The sequence below is a fragment of the Carcharodon carcharias genome, chromosome 30, assembly GCF_017639515.1.
Source record: "Carcharodon carcharias isolate sCarCar2 chromosome 30, sCarCar2.pri, whole genome shotgun sequence".
In the NCBI taxonomy this organism is placed as follows: domain Eukaryota; kingdom Metazoa; phylum Chordata; class Chondrichthyes; order Lamniformes; family Lamnidae; genus Carcharodon; species Carcharodon carcharias.
This window is the reverse complement of record NC_054496.1, coordinates 3,407,346-3,422,490: the sequence shown is the minus strand read 5'-3', so window position 1 is coordinate 3,422,490 and position 15,145 is coordinate 3,407,346.

The following is a 15,145-nucleotide window of genomic DNA, read 5'->3' as shown; positions in this document are numbered from 1 at the left end:
ATCTCATGGTTCAGGTTGACAGGCAGCATGTCACATTGTGAATAAACTCAGGGTTCAGGGTGACAGGCAACACATCACACTGTGAATAATCTCAGGGTTCAGGGTGACAGGCATCACATCACACTGTGAATAATCTCAGGGTTCAGGGTGACAGGCAACACGTCACACTGTGAATAATCTCAGGGTTCAGGGTGACAGGCCACACATCACACTGTGAATAATCTCAGGGTTCAGGGTGACAGGCCACACGTCACACTGTGAATAATCTCAGGGTTCAGGGTGACAGGCAACACGTCACACTGTGAATAATCTCAGGGTTCAGGGTGACAGGCAACACATCACACTGTGAATAATCTCAGGGTTCAGGGTGACAGGCAACACGTCACACTGTGAATAATCTCAGGGTTCAGGGTGACAGGCAACACGTCACACTGTGAATAATCTCAGGGTTCAGGGTGACAGGCAACACATCACACTGTGAATAATCTCAGGGTTCAGGGTGACACGCCATATGTCACACTGAATAATCTCAGGGTTCAGGGTGACAGGCAACACATCACACTGTGAATAATCTAATGGTTCAGGGTGACAGGCAACATCACACTGTGAATAATCTCAGGGTTCAGGGTGACAGGCAACATGTCACACTGTGAATAATCTCAGGGTTCAGGGTGACAGGCAACACGTCACACTGTGAATAATCTCAGGGTTCAGGGTGACAGGCCACACATCACACTGTGAATAATCTCAGGGTTCAGGGTGACAGGCAGCATGTCACACTGTGAATAATCTCAGGGTTCAGGGTGACAGGCAACACATCACACTGTGAATAATCTCAGGGTTCAGGGTGACAGGCAACACATCACACTGTGAATAATCTCAGGGTTCAGGGTGACAGGCAACACGTCACACTGTGAATAATCTCAGGGTTCAGGGTGACAGGCAACATGTCACACTGTGAATAATCTCAGGGTTCAGGGTGACAGGCAACACGTCACACTGTGAATAATCTCAGGGTTCAGGGTGACAGGCCACACATCACACTGTGAATAATCTCAGGGTTCAGGGTGACAGGCACACATCACACTGTGAATAATCTCAGGGTTCAGGGTGACAGGCCAACATCACACTGTGAATAATCTCAGGGTTCAGGGTGACAGGCACACATCACACTGTGAATAATCTCAGGGTTCAGGGTGACAGGCAACACGTCACACTGTGAATAATCTCAGGGTTCAGGGTGACAGGCACACATCACACTGTGAATAATCTCAGGGTTCAGGGTGACAGGCACACATCACACTGTGAATAATCTCAGGGTTCAGGGTGACAGGCAACATGTCACACTGTGAATAATCTCAGGGTTCAGGGTGACAGGCAACACATCAAACTGTGAATAATCTCAGGGTTCAGGGTGACAGGCAACACATCACACTGTGAATAATCTCAGGGTTCAGGGTGACAGGCACACGTCACACTGTGAATAATCTCAGGGTTCAGGGTGACAGGCAACACATCACAATGTGAATAATCTCAGGTTTCAGGGTGACAGGCAACACGTCACACTGTGAATAATCTCAGGGTTCAGGGTGACAGGCAACACGTCACACTGTGAATAATCTCAGGGTTCAGGGTGACAGGCATCACATCACACTGTGAATAATCTCAGGGTTCAGGGTGACAGGCCTTAAAATCACACTAAATATTCTCAGGGTTCAGGGTGACAGCCACACGTCACACTGTGAATAATCTCAGGGTTCAGGGTGACAGGCCACATGTCACACTGTGAATAATCTCAGGGTTCAGGGTGACAGGCCACACATCACACTGTGAATAATCTCAGGGTTCAGGGTGACAGGCAACATGTCACACTGTGAATAATCTCAGGGTTCAGGGTGACAGGCCACACATCACACTGTGAATAATCTCATGGTCCGGGTGACACGTAACATGTCACACTGTGAATAATCTCAGGGTTCAGGGTGACAGGCCACACATCACACTGTGAATAATCTCAGGGTTCAGGGTGACAGGCCACACATCACAATGTGAATAACGTCAGGGTTCAGGCAGACAGGCCACACGTCACACTGTGAATAATCTCAGGGTTCAGGGTGACAGGCAACATGTCACACTGTGAATAATCTCAGGGTTCAGTGTGACAGGCCACACGTCACACTGTGAATAATCTCAGGGTTCAGGGTGACAGGCAACATGTCACACTGTGAATAATCTCAGGGTTCAGGGTGACAGGCAACATGTCACACTGTGAATAATCTCAGGGTTCAGGGTGACAGGCAACACGTCACACTGTGAATAATCTCAGGGTTCAGGGTGACAGGCAACATGTCACACTGTGAATAATCTCAGGGTTCAGGGTGACAGGCCACACATCACACTGTGAATAATCTCAGGGTTCAGGGTGACAGGCCACACATCACACTGTGAATAATCTCAGGGTTCAGGGTGACAGGCCACACGTCACACTGTGAATAATCTCAGGGTTCAGGGTGACAGGCAACACGTCACACTGTGAATAATCTCAGGGTTCAGGGTGACAGGCAACACATCACACTGTGAATAATCTCAGGGTTCAGGGTGACAGGCCACACATCACACTGTGAATAATCTCAGGGTTCAGGGTGACAGGCAGCATGTCACACTGTGAATAATCTCAGGGTTCAGGGTGACAGGCAACACATCACACTGTGAATAATCTCAGGGTTCAGGGTGACAGACAACACATTACACTGTGAATAATCTCAGGGTTCAGGGTGACAGGCCACACCTCATACTGTGAATAATCTCAGGGTTCAGGGTGACAGGCAACACATCACACTGTGAATAATCTCAGGGTTCAGGGTGACAGGCCACATGACACACTGTGAATAATCTCAGGGTTCAGGGTGACAGGCCACACGTCACACTGTGAATAATCTCAGGGTTCAGGGTGACAGGCAACACGTCACACTGTGAATAATCTCAGGGTTCAGGGTGACAGGCAACACATCACAATGTGAATAATTTCAGGGTTCAGGGTGACAGGCCAAACGTCACATTGTGAATAATCTCATGGTCCAGGGTGACACGCAACAAGTCACACTGTGAATAATCTCAGGGTTCAGGGTGACAGGCCACACATCACACTGTGAATAATCTCAGGGTTCAGGGTGACAGGCACACGTCACACTGTGAATAATCTCAGGGTTCAGGGTGACAGGCAACACATCACACTGTGAATAATCTCAGGGTTCAGGGTGACAGGCAACATCACACTGTGAATAATCTCAGGGTTCAGGGTGACAGGCAACACGTCACACTGTGAATAATCTCAGGGTTCAGGGTGACAGGCAACACGTCACACTGTGAATAATCTCAGGGTTCAGGGTGACAGGCAACACACACACTGTGAATAATCTCAGGGTTCAGGGTCACAGGCAACATGTCACACTGTGAATAATCTCAGGGTTCAGGGTGACAGGCAACACATCACACTGTGAATAATCTCAGGGTTCAGGGTGACAGGCAACACATCACACTGTGAATAATCTCAGGGTTCAGGGTGACAGGCAACACGTCACACTGTGAATAATCTCAGGGTTCAGGGTGACAGGCAACATGTCACACTGTGAATAATCTCAGGGTTCAGGCTAACAGGCCACACGTCGCACTGTGAATAATCTCATGGTCCGGGTGACACGTAACATGTCACACTGTGAATAATCTCAGGGTTCAGGGTGACAGGCCACACATCACACTGTGAATAATCTCAGGGTTCAGGGTGACAGACAACACATTACACTGTGAATAATCTCAGGGTTCAGGGTGACAGGCCACACTCACATTGTGAATAATCTCAGGGTTCAGGGTGACAGGCAACACGTCACACTGTGAATAATCTCAGGGTTCAGGGTGACAGGCACACATCACACTGTGAATAATCTCAGGGTTCAGGGTGACAGGCCACACATCACACTGTGAATAATCTCAGGGTTCAGGGTGACAGGCAACATGTCACACTGTGAATAATCTCAGGGTTCAGGGTGACAGGCAACACATCACACTGTGAATAATCTCAGGGTTCAGGGTGACAGGCAACACGTCACACTGTGAATAATCTCAGGGTTCAGGGTGACAGGCAACACGTCACACTGTGAATAATCTCAGGGTTCAGGGTGACAGGCCACACATCACACTGTGAATAATCTCAGGGTTCAGGGTGACAGGCCACACGTCACACTGTGAATAATCTCAGGGTTCAGGGTGACAGGCCACACGTCACACTGTGAATAATCTCAGGGTTCAGGGTGACAGGCAACACATCACACTGTGAATAATCTCAGGGTTCAGGGTGACAGGCAACACGTCACACTGTGAATAATCTCAGGGTTCAGGGTGACAGGCCACACGTCACACTGTGAATAATCTCAGGGTTCAGGGTGACAGGCAACACGTCACACTGTGAATAATCTCAGGGTTCAGGCAGACAGGCCACACGTCACACTGTGAATAATCTCAGGGTTCAGGGTGAGAGGCAACATGTCACACTGTGAATAATCTCAGGGTTCAGGCTAACAGGCCACACGTCACACTGTGAATAATCTCAGGGTTCAGGGTGACAGGCAACATGTCACACTGTGAATAATCTCAGGGTTCAGGGTGACAGGCCACACATCACACTGTGAATAATCTCAGGGTTCAGGGTGACAGGCCACACATCACACTGTGAATAATCTCAGGGTTCAGGGTGACAGGCAACACATCACACTGTGAATAATCTCAGGGTTCAGGGTGACAGGCAACATGTCACACTGTGAATAATCTCAGGGTTCAGGGTGACAGGCCACACGTCACACTGTGAATAATCTCATGGTTCAGGGTGACAGGCAACATGTCACACTGTGAATAATCTCAGGGTTCAGGGTGACAGGCAACATGTCACACTGTGAATAATCTCAGGGTTCAGGGTGACAGGCACACGTCACAATGTGAATAATCTCAGGGTTCAGGGTGACAGGCAACACATCACACTGTGAATAATCTCAGGGTTCAGGGTGACAGGCCACACATCACACTGTGAATAATCTCAGGGTTCAGGGTGACAGGCCACACATCACACTGTGAATAATCTCAGGGTTCAGGGTGACAGGCAACATGTCACACTGTGAATAATCTCAGGGTTCAGGGTGACAGGCAACACATCACACTGTGAATAATCTCAGGGTTCAGGGTGACAGGCATCACATCACACTGTGAATAATCTCAGGGTTCAGGGTGACAGGCAACACGTCACACTGTGAATAATCTCAGGGTTCAGGGTGACAGGTATCACATCACACTGTGAATAATCTCAGGGTTCAGGGTGAAAGGCAACACGTCACACTGTGAATAATCTCAGGGTTCAGGGTGACAGGCAACACGTCACACTGTGAATAATCTCAGGGTTCAGGGTGACAGGCACACATCACACTGTGAATAATCTCAGGGTTCAGGGTGACAGGCAACACATCACACTGTGAATAATCTCAGGGTTCAGGGTGACAGGCAACACGTCACACTGTGAATAATCTCAGGGTTCAGGGTGACAGGCAACACATCACACTGTGAATAATCTCAGGGTTCAGGGTGACAGGCACACATCACACTGTGAATAATCTCAGGGTTCAGGGTGACAGGCAACACGTCACACTGTGAATAATCTCAGGGTTCAGGGTGACAGGCCACACATCACACTGTGAATAATCTCAGGGTTCAGGGTGACAGGCAACACGTCACACTGTGAATAATCTCAGGGTTCAGGGTGACAGGCAACACGTCACACTGTGAATAATCTCAGGGTTCAGGGTGACAGGCAACACGTCACACTGTGAATAATCTCAGGGTTCAGGGTGACAGGCAACACGTCACACTGTGAATAATCTCAGGGTTCAGGGTGACAGGCAACATGTCACACTGTGAATAATCTCAGGGTTCAGGGTGACAGGCACACATGTCACACTGTGAATAATCTCAGGGTTCAGGGTGACAGGCAACACATCACACTGTGAATAATCTCAGGGTTCAGGGTGACAGGCAACACATCACACTGTGAATAATCTCAGGGTTCAGGGTGACAGGCACACATCACACTGTGAATAATCTCAGGGTTCAGGGTGACAGGCAACACGTCACACTGTGAATAATCTCAGGGTTCAGGGTGACAGGCAACACATCACACTGTGAATAATCTCAGGGTTCAGGGTGACAGGCCACACATCACACTGTGAATAATCTCAGGGTTCAGGGTGACAGGCAACACGTCACACTGTGAATAATCTCAGGGTTCAGGGTGACAGGCCACACATCACACTGTGAATAATCTCAGGGTTCAGGGTGACAGGCAACACGTCACACTGTGAATAATCTCAGGGTTCAGGGTGACAGGCAACACGTCACACTGTGAATAATCTCAGGGTTCAGGGTGACAGGCAACACGTCACACTGTGAATAATCTCAGGGTTCAGGGTGACAGGCAACACATCACACTGTGAATAATCTCAGGGTTCAGGGTGACAGGCAACACGTCACACTGTGAATAATCTCAGGGTTCAGGGTGACAGGCAACATGTCACACTGTGAATAATCTCAGGGTTCAGGGTGACAGGCATCACATCACACTGTGAATAATCTCAGGGTTCAGGGTGACAGGCAACACGTCACACTGTGAATAATCTCAGGGTTCAGGGTGACAGGCCACACATCACACTGTGAATATTCTAAGGGTTCAGCGTGACAGGCAACATGTCACACTGTGAAGAATCTCAGGGTTCAGGGTGGCAGGCCAAAAAATCACACTGAATAATCTCAGGGTTCAGGGTGACATGACATTCGTCACACTGTGAATAATCTCAGGGTTCAGGGTGACAGGCAACACGTCACACTGTGAATAATCTCAGGGTTCAGGGTGACAGGCAACACATCACACTGTGAATAATCTCAGGGTTCAGGGTGACAGGCAACACGTCACACTGTGAATAATCTCAGGGTTCAGGGTGACAGGCAACACGTCACACTGTGAATAATCTCAGGGTTCAGGGTGACAGGCAACACATCACACTGTGAATAATCTCAGGTTTCAGGGTGACAGGCATCACATCACACTGTGAATAATCTCAGGGTTCAGGGTGACAGGCAACACGTCACACTGTGAATAATCTCAGGGTTCAGGGTGACAGGCAACATGTCACACTGTGAATAATCTCAGGGTTCAGGGTGACAGGCAACACGTCACACTGTGAATAATCTCAGGGTTCAGGGTGACAGGCAACATGTCACACTGTGAATAATCTCAGGGTTCAGGGTGACAGGCACACATCACACTGTGAATAATCTCAGGGTTCAGGGTGACAGGCAACATGTCACACTGTGAATAATCTCAGGGTTCAGGGTGAGAAGCAACACTTCACAATGTGAATAATCTCAGGGTTCATGGTGACAGGCCACACATCACAATGTGAATAATCTCAGGGTTCAGGGCGACAGGCCACATGTCACACTGTGAATAATCTCAGGGTTCAGGGTGACAGGCAACATGTCACACTGTGAATATTCTCATGTTTCAGGGTGACAGGCCACACGTCACACTGTGAATAATCTCAGGGTTCAAGGCGACAGGCAACACGTCACACTGTGAATAATCTCAGGGTTCAGGGTGACAGGCAACATCACACTGTGAATAATCTCAGGGTTCAGGGTGACAGGCCACATCACACTGTGAATAATCTCAGGGTTCAGGGTGACAGGCAACACATCACACTGTGAATAATCTCAGGGTTCAGGGTGACAGGCCACACATCACACTGTGAATAATCTCAGGGTTCAGGGTGACAGGCAACACGTCACACTGTGAATAATCTCAGGGTTCAGGGTGACAGGCAACACGTCACACTGTGAATAATCTCAGGGTTCAGGGTGACAGGCAACATGTCACACTGTGAATAATCTCAGGGTTCAGGGTGACAGGCCACACGTCACACTGTGAATAATCTCAGGGTTCAGGGTGACAGGCAACATGTCACACTGTGAATAATCTCAGGGTTCAGGGTGACAGGCAACACGTCACACTGTGAATAATCTCAGGGTTCAGGGTGACAGGCCACACGTCACACTGTGAATAATCTCAGGGTTCAGGGTGACAGGCAACACGTCACACTGTGAATAATCTCAGGGTTCAGGGTGACAGGCAACACATCACAATGTGAATAATCTCAGGGTTCAGGGTGACAGGCCACACATCACACTGTGAATAATCTCATGGTTCAGGGTGACAGGCAGTCACACTGTGAATAATCTCAGGGTTCAGGGTGACAGGCCACACATCACACTGTGAATAATCTCAGGGTTCAGGGTGACAGGCCACACATCACACTGTGAATAATCTCAGGGTTCAGGGTGACAGGCCACACATCACACTGTGAATAATCTCAGGGTTCAGGGTGACAGGCCACACATCACACTGTGAATAATCTCAGGGTTCAGGGTGACAGGCACACGTCACACTGTGAATAATCTCAGGGTTCAGGGTGACAGGCACACATCACACTGTGAATAATCTCAGGGTTCAGGGTGACAGGCAACACGTCACACTGTGAATAATCTCAGGGTTCAGGGAGACAGGCAACACGTCACACTGTGAATAATCTCAGGGTTCAGGGTGACAGGCCACACATCACACTGTGAATAATCTCAGGGTTCAGGGTGACAGGCCACACATCACACTGTGAATAATCTCAGGGTTCAGGGTGACAGGCAACACGTCACACTGTGAATAATCTCAGGGTTCAGGGTGACATGCCACACGTCACACTGAATAATATCATGGTTCAGGGTGACAGGCAACACATCACACTGTGAATAATCTCAGGGTTCAGGGTGACAGGCAACACGTCACACTGTGAATAATCTCAGGGTTCAGGGTGACAGGCAACACATCACACTGTGAATAATCTCAGGGTTCAGGGTGACAGGCACACGTCACACTGTGAATAATCTCAGGGTTCAGGGTGACAGGCCACACAACACACTGTGTATAATCTCAGGGTTCAGGGTGACAGGCAGCATGTCACACTGTGAATAATCTCAGGGTTCAGGGTGACAGGCCACACGTCACACTGTGAATAATCTCAGGGTTCAAGGCGACAGGCAACACGTCACACTGTGAATAATCTCAGGGTTCAGGGTGACAGGCCACACATCACACTGTGAATATTCTCAGGGTTCAGGGTAACAGGCAACACGTCACACTGTGAATAATCTCAGGGTTCAGGGTGACAGGCAACACATCACACTGTGAATAATCTCAGGGTTCAGGGTGACAGGCAACACATCACACTGTGAATAATCTCAGGGTTCAGGGTGACAGGCAACACATCACACTGTGAATAATCTCAGGGTTCAGGGTGACAGGCAACACGTCACACTGTGAATAATCTCAGGGTTCAGGGTGACAGGCACACATCACACTGTGAATAATCTCAGGGTTCAGGGTGACAGGCAACACGTCACACTGTGAATAATCTCAGGGTTCAGGGTGACAGGCAACACGTCACACTGTGAATAATCTCAGGGTTCAGGGTGACAGGCAACACTTCACACTGTGAATAATCTCAGGGTTCAGGGTGACAGGCAACACGTCACACTGTGAATAATCTCAGGGTTCAGGGTGACAGGCAACATGTCACACTGTGAATAATCTCAGGGTTCAGGGTGACAGGCACACGTCACACTGTGAATAATCTCAGGGTTCAGGGTGACAGGCAACACACACTGTGAATAATCTCAGGGTTCAGGGTGACAGGCAACATCACACTGTGAATAATCTCAGGGTTCAGGGTGACAGGCACACATCACACTGTGAATAATCTCAGGGTTCAGGGTGACAGGCCACACATCACACTGTGAATAATCTCAGGGTTCAGGGTGACAGGCCACACATCACACTGTGAATAATCTCAGGGTTCAGGGTGACAGGCAACACGTCACACTGTGAATAATCTCAGGGTTCAGGGTGACAGGCCACACATCACACTGTGAATAATCTCAGGGTTCAGGGTGACAGGCCACACATCACACTGTGAATAATCTCAGGGTTCAGGGTGACAGGCAACATGTCACACTGTGAATAATCTCAGGGTTCAGGGTGACAGGCAACACATCACACTGTGAATAATCTCAGGGTTCAGGGTGACACGCCATATGTCACACTGTGAATAATCTCAGGGTTCAGGGTGACAGGCAACACATCACACTGTGAATAATCTCAGGGTTCAGGGTGACAGGCCACACCTCACACTGTGAATAATCTCAGGGTTCAGGGTGACAGGCAACACGTCACACTGTGAATAATCTCAGGGTTCAGGGTGACAGGCCACACGTCACACTGTGAATAATCTCAGGGTTCAGGGTGACAGGCAACACATCACACTGTGAATAATCTCAAGGTTCAGGGTGACAGGCAACACATCACACTGTGAATAATCTCAGGGTTCAGGGTGACAGGCAACACGTCACACTGTGAGTAATCTCAGGGTTCAGGGTGACAGGTCACATGTCCCAATGTGAATAATCTCAGGGTTCAGGGTGACAGGCAACACGTCACACTGTGAATAATCTCAGGGTTCAGGGTGACAGTCAACACGTCACACTGTGAGTAATCTCAGGGTTCAGGGTGACAGGCCACACGTCACACTGTGAATAATCTCAGGGTTCAGGGTGACAGGCAACACGTCACACTGTGAATAATCTCAGGGTTCAGGGTGACAGGCAACACATCACACTGTGAATAATCTCAGGGTTCAGGGTGACAGGCCACACATCACACTGTGAATAATCTCAGGGTTCAGGGTGACAGGCAACACGTCACAATGTGAATAATCTCAGGGTTCAGGGTGACAGGCAACATGTCACACTGTGAATAATCTCAGGGTTCAGGGTGACAGGCACACGTCACACTGTGAATAATCTCAGGGTTCAGGGTGACAGGCAACACGTCACACTGTGAATAATCTCAGGGTTCAGGGTGACAGGCAACATGTCACACTGTGAATAATCTCAGGGTTCAGGGTGACAGGCCACACGTCACACTGTGAATAATCTCAGGGTTCAGGGTGACAGGCAACATGTCACACTGTGAATAATCTCAGGGTTCAGGGTGACAGGCCACACATCACACTGTGAATAATCTCAGGGTTCAGGGTGACAGGCCACACATCACACTGTGAATAATCTCAGGGTTCAGGGTGACAGGCAACATGTCACACTGTGAATAATCTCAGGGTTCAGGGTGACAGGCCACACGTCACACTGTGAATAATCTCAGGGTTCAGGGTGACAGGCCACACATCACACTGTGAATAATCTCAGGGTTCAGGGTGACAGGCCACTCATCACAATGTGAATAATCTCAGGGTTCAGGCAGACAGGCCACACGTCACACTGTGAATAATCTCAGGGTTCAGGGTGACAGGCAACACATCACACTGTGAATAATCTCAGGGTTCAGGGTGACAGGCACACATCACACTGTGAATAATCTCAGGGTTCAGGGTGACAGGCAACACGTCACACTGTGAATAATCTCAGGGTTCAGGGTGACAGGCACACATCACACTGTGAATAATCTCAGGGTTCAGGGTGACAGGCACACATCACACTGTGAATAATCTCAGGGTTCAGGGTGACAGGCACACGTCACACTGTGAATAATCTCAGGGTTCAGGGTGACAGGCAACACGTCACACTGTGAATAATCTCAGGGTTCAGGGTGACAGGCACACATCACACTGTGAATAATCTCAGGGTTCAGGGTGACAGGCCACACGTCACACTGTGAATAATCTCAGGGTTCAGGGTGACAGGCAACACATCACACTGTGAATAATCTCAGGGTTCAGGGTGACAGACAACACATTACACTGTGAATAATCTCAGGGTTCAGGGTGACAGGCCACATCACACTGTGAATAATCTCAGGGTTCAGGGTGACAGGCAACACGTCACACTGTGAATAATCTCAGGGTTCAGGGTGACAGGCAACATGTCACACTGTGAATAATCTCAGGGTTCAGGGTGACAGGCAACACGTCACACTGTGAATAATCTCAGGGTTCAGGGTGACAGGCAACATGTCACACTGTGAATAATCTCAGGGTTCAGGGTGACAGGCACACGTCACACTGTGAATAATCTCAGGGTTCAGGGTGACAGGCAACATGTCACACTGTGAATAATCTCAGGGTTCAGGGTGACAGGCCACACATCACACTGTGAATAATCTCAGGGTTCAGGGTGACAGGCCACACGTCACACTGTGAATAATCTCAGGGTTCAGGGTGACAGGCAACACGTCACACTGTGAATAATCTCAGGGTTCAGGGTGACAAGCAACATGTCACACTGTGAATAATCTCAGGGTTCAGGGTGACAGGCAACACGTCACACTGTGAATAATCTCAGGGTTCAGGGTGACAGGAAACGCGGCACACTGTGAATAATCTCAAGGTTCAGTGTGACAGGCAACATGACACACTGTGAATAATCTCAGGGTTCAGGGTGACAGGCCACACGTCACACTGTGAATAATCTCAGGGTTCAGGGTGACAGGCAACATGTCACACTGTGAATAATCTCAGGGTTCAGGGTGACAGGCCACACATCACAATGTGAATAATCTCAGGGTTCAGGGTGACAGGCATGTCACACTGTGAATAAACTCAGGGTTCAGGGTGACAGGCAACACGTCACACTGTGAATAATCTCAGGGTTCAGGGTGACAGGCAACATGTCACACTGTGAATAATCTCAGGGTTCAGGGTGACAGGCCACACGTCACACTGTGAATAATCTCATGGTCCAGGGTGACAGGCAACATGTCACACTGTGAATAATCTCAGGGTTCAGGGTGACAGGCAACATGTCACACTGTGAATAATCTCAGGGTTCAGGGTGACAGGCCACACGTCACACTGTGAATAATCTCAGGGTTCAGGGTGACAGGCAACATGTCACACTGTGAATAATCTCAGGGTTCAGGGTGACAGGCAACACATCACACTGTGAATAATCTCAGGGTTCAGGGTGACAGGCACACATCACACTGTGAATAATCTCAGGGTTCAGGGTGACAGGCAACATGTCACACTGTGAATAATCTCAGGGTTCAGGGTGACAGGCAACACATCACACTGTGAATAATCTCAGGGTTCAGGGTGACAGGCAACACATCACACTGTGAATAATCTCAGGGTTCAGGGTGACAGGCAACACGTCACACTGTGAATAATCTCAGGGTTCAGGGTGACAGGCCACACATCACACTGTGAATATTCTCAGGGTTCAGGGTAACAGGCAACACGTCACACTGTGAATAATCTCAGGGTTCAGGGTGACAGGCAACACGTCACAATGTGAATAATCTCAGGGTTCAGGGTGACAGGCAACACATCACACTGTGAATAATCTCAGGGTTCAGGGTGACAGGCAACACGTCACACTGTGAATAATCTCAGGGTTCAGGGTGACAGGCAACACGTCACACTGTGAATAATCTCAGGGTTCAGGGTGACAGGCAACATGTCACACTGTGAATAATCTCAGGGTTCAGGGTGACAGGCAACACGTCACACTGTGAATAATCTCATGGTTCAGGGTGACAGGCAACACATCACACTGTGAATAATCTCAGGGTTCAGGGTGACAGGCCACACATCACACTGTGAATAATCTCAGGGTTCAGGGTGACAGGCAACATGTCACACGGTGCATAATTTCAGGGTGACAGGCAACACATCACACTGTGAATAATCTCAGGTTTCAGGGTGACAGGCAACACATCACACTGTGAATAATCTCAGGGTTCAGGGTGACAGGCAACACGTCACACTGTGAATAATCTCAGGGTTCAGGGTGACAGGCCACATCACACTGTGAATAATCTCAGGGTTCAGGGTGACAGGCAACACGTCACACTGTGAATAATCTCAGGGTTCAGGGTGACAGGCACACGTCACACTGTGAATAATCTCAGGGTTCAGGGTGACAGGCAACACATCACACTGTGAATAATCTCAGGGTTCAGGGTGACAGGCAACACGTCACACTGTGAATAATCTCAGGGTTCAGGGTGACAGGCAACACGTCACACTGTGAATAATCTCAGGGTTCAGGGTGACAGGCAACATGTCACACTGTGAATAATCTCAGGGTTCAGGGTGACAGGCCACACATCACACTGTGAATAATCTCAGGGTTCAGGGTGACAGGCAACACGTCACACTGTGAATAATCTCAGGGTTCAGGGTGACAGGCAACACATCACACTGTGAATAATCTCAGGGTTCAGGGTGACAGGCACACATCACACTGTGAATAATCTCAGGGTTCAGGGTGACAGGCAACACGTCACACTGTGAATAATCTCAGGGTTCAGGGTGACAGGCAACATGTCACACTGTGAATAATCTCAGGGTTCAGGGTGACAGGCCACACGTCACACTGTGAATAATCTCAGGGTTCAGGGTGACAGGCAACACGTCACACTGTGAATAATCTCAGGGTTCAGGGTGACAGGCAACACGTCACAATGTGAATAATCTCAGGTTTCAGGGTGACAGGCAGCATGTCACACTGTGAATAATCTCAGGGTTCAGGGTGACAGGCAACACGTCACACTGTGAATAATCTCAGGGTTCAGGGTGACAGGCCACACATCACACTGTGAATAATCTCAGGGTTCAGGGTGACAGGCACACGTCACACTGTGAATAATCTCAGGGTTCAAGGCGACAGGCAACACGTCACACTGTGAATAATCTCAGGGTTCAGGGTGACAGGCAACACATCACACTGTGAATAATCTCAGGGTTCAGGGTGACAGGCAACACGTCACACTGTGAATAATCTCAGGGTTCAGGGTGACAGGCAACACGTCACACTGTGAATAATCTCAGGGTTCAGGGTGACAGGCAACATGTCACACTGTGAATAATCTCATGGTTCAGGGTGACAGGCAGCAGGCCACACTGTGAATAATCTCAGGGTTCAGGGTGACAGGCAACACATCACACTGTGAATAATCTCAGGGTTCAGGGTGACAGACAACACATTACAC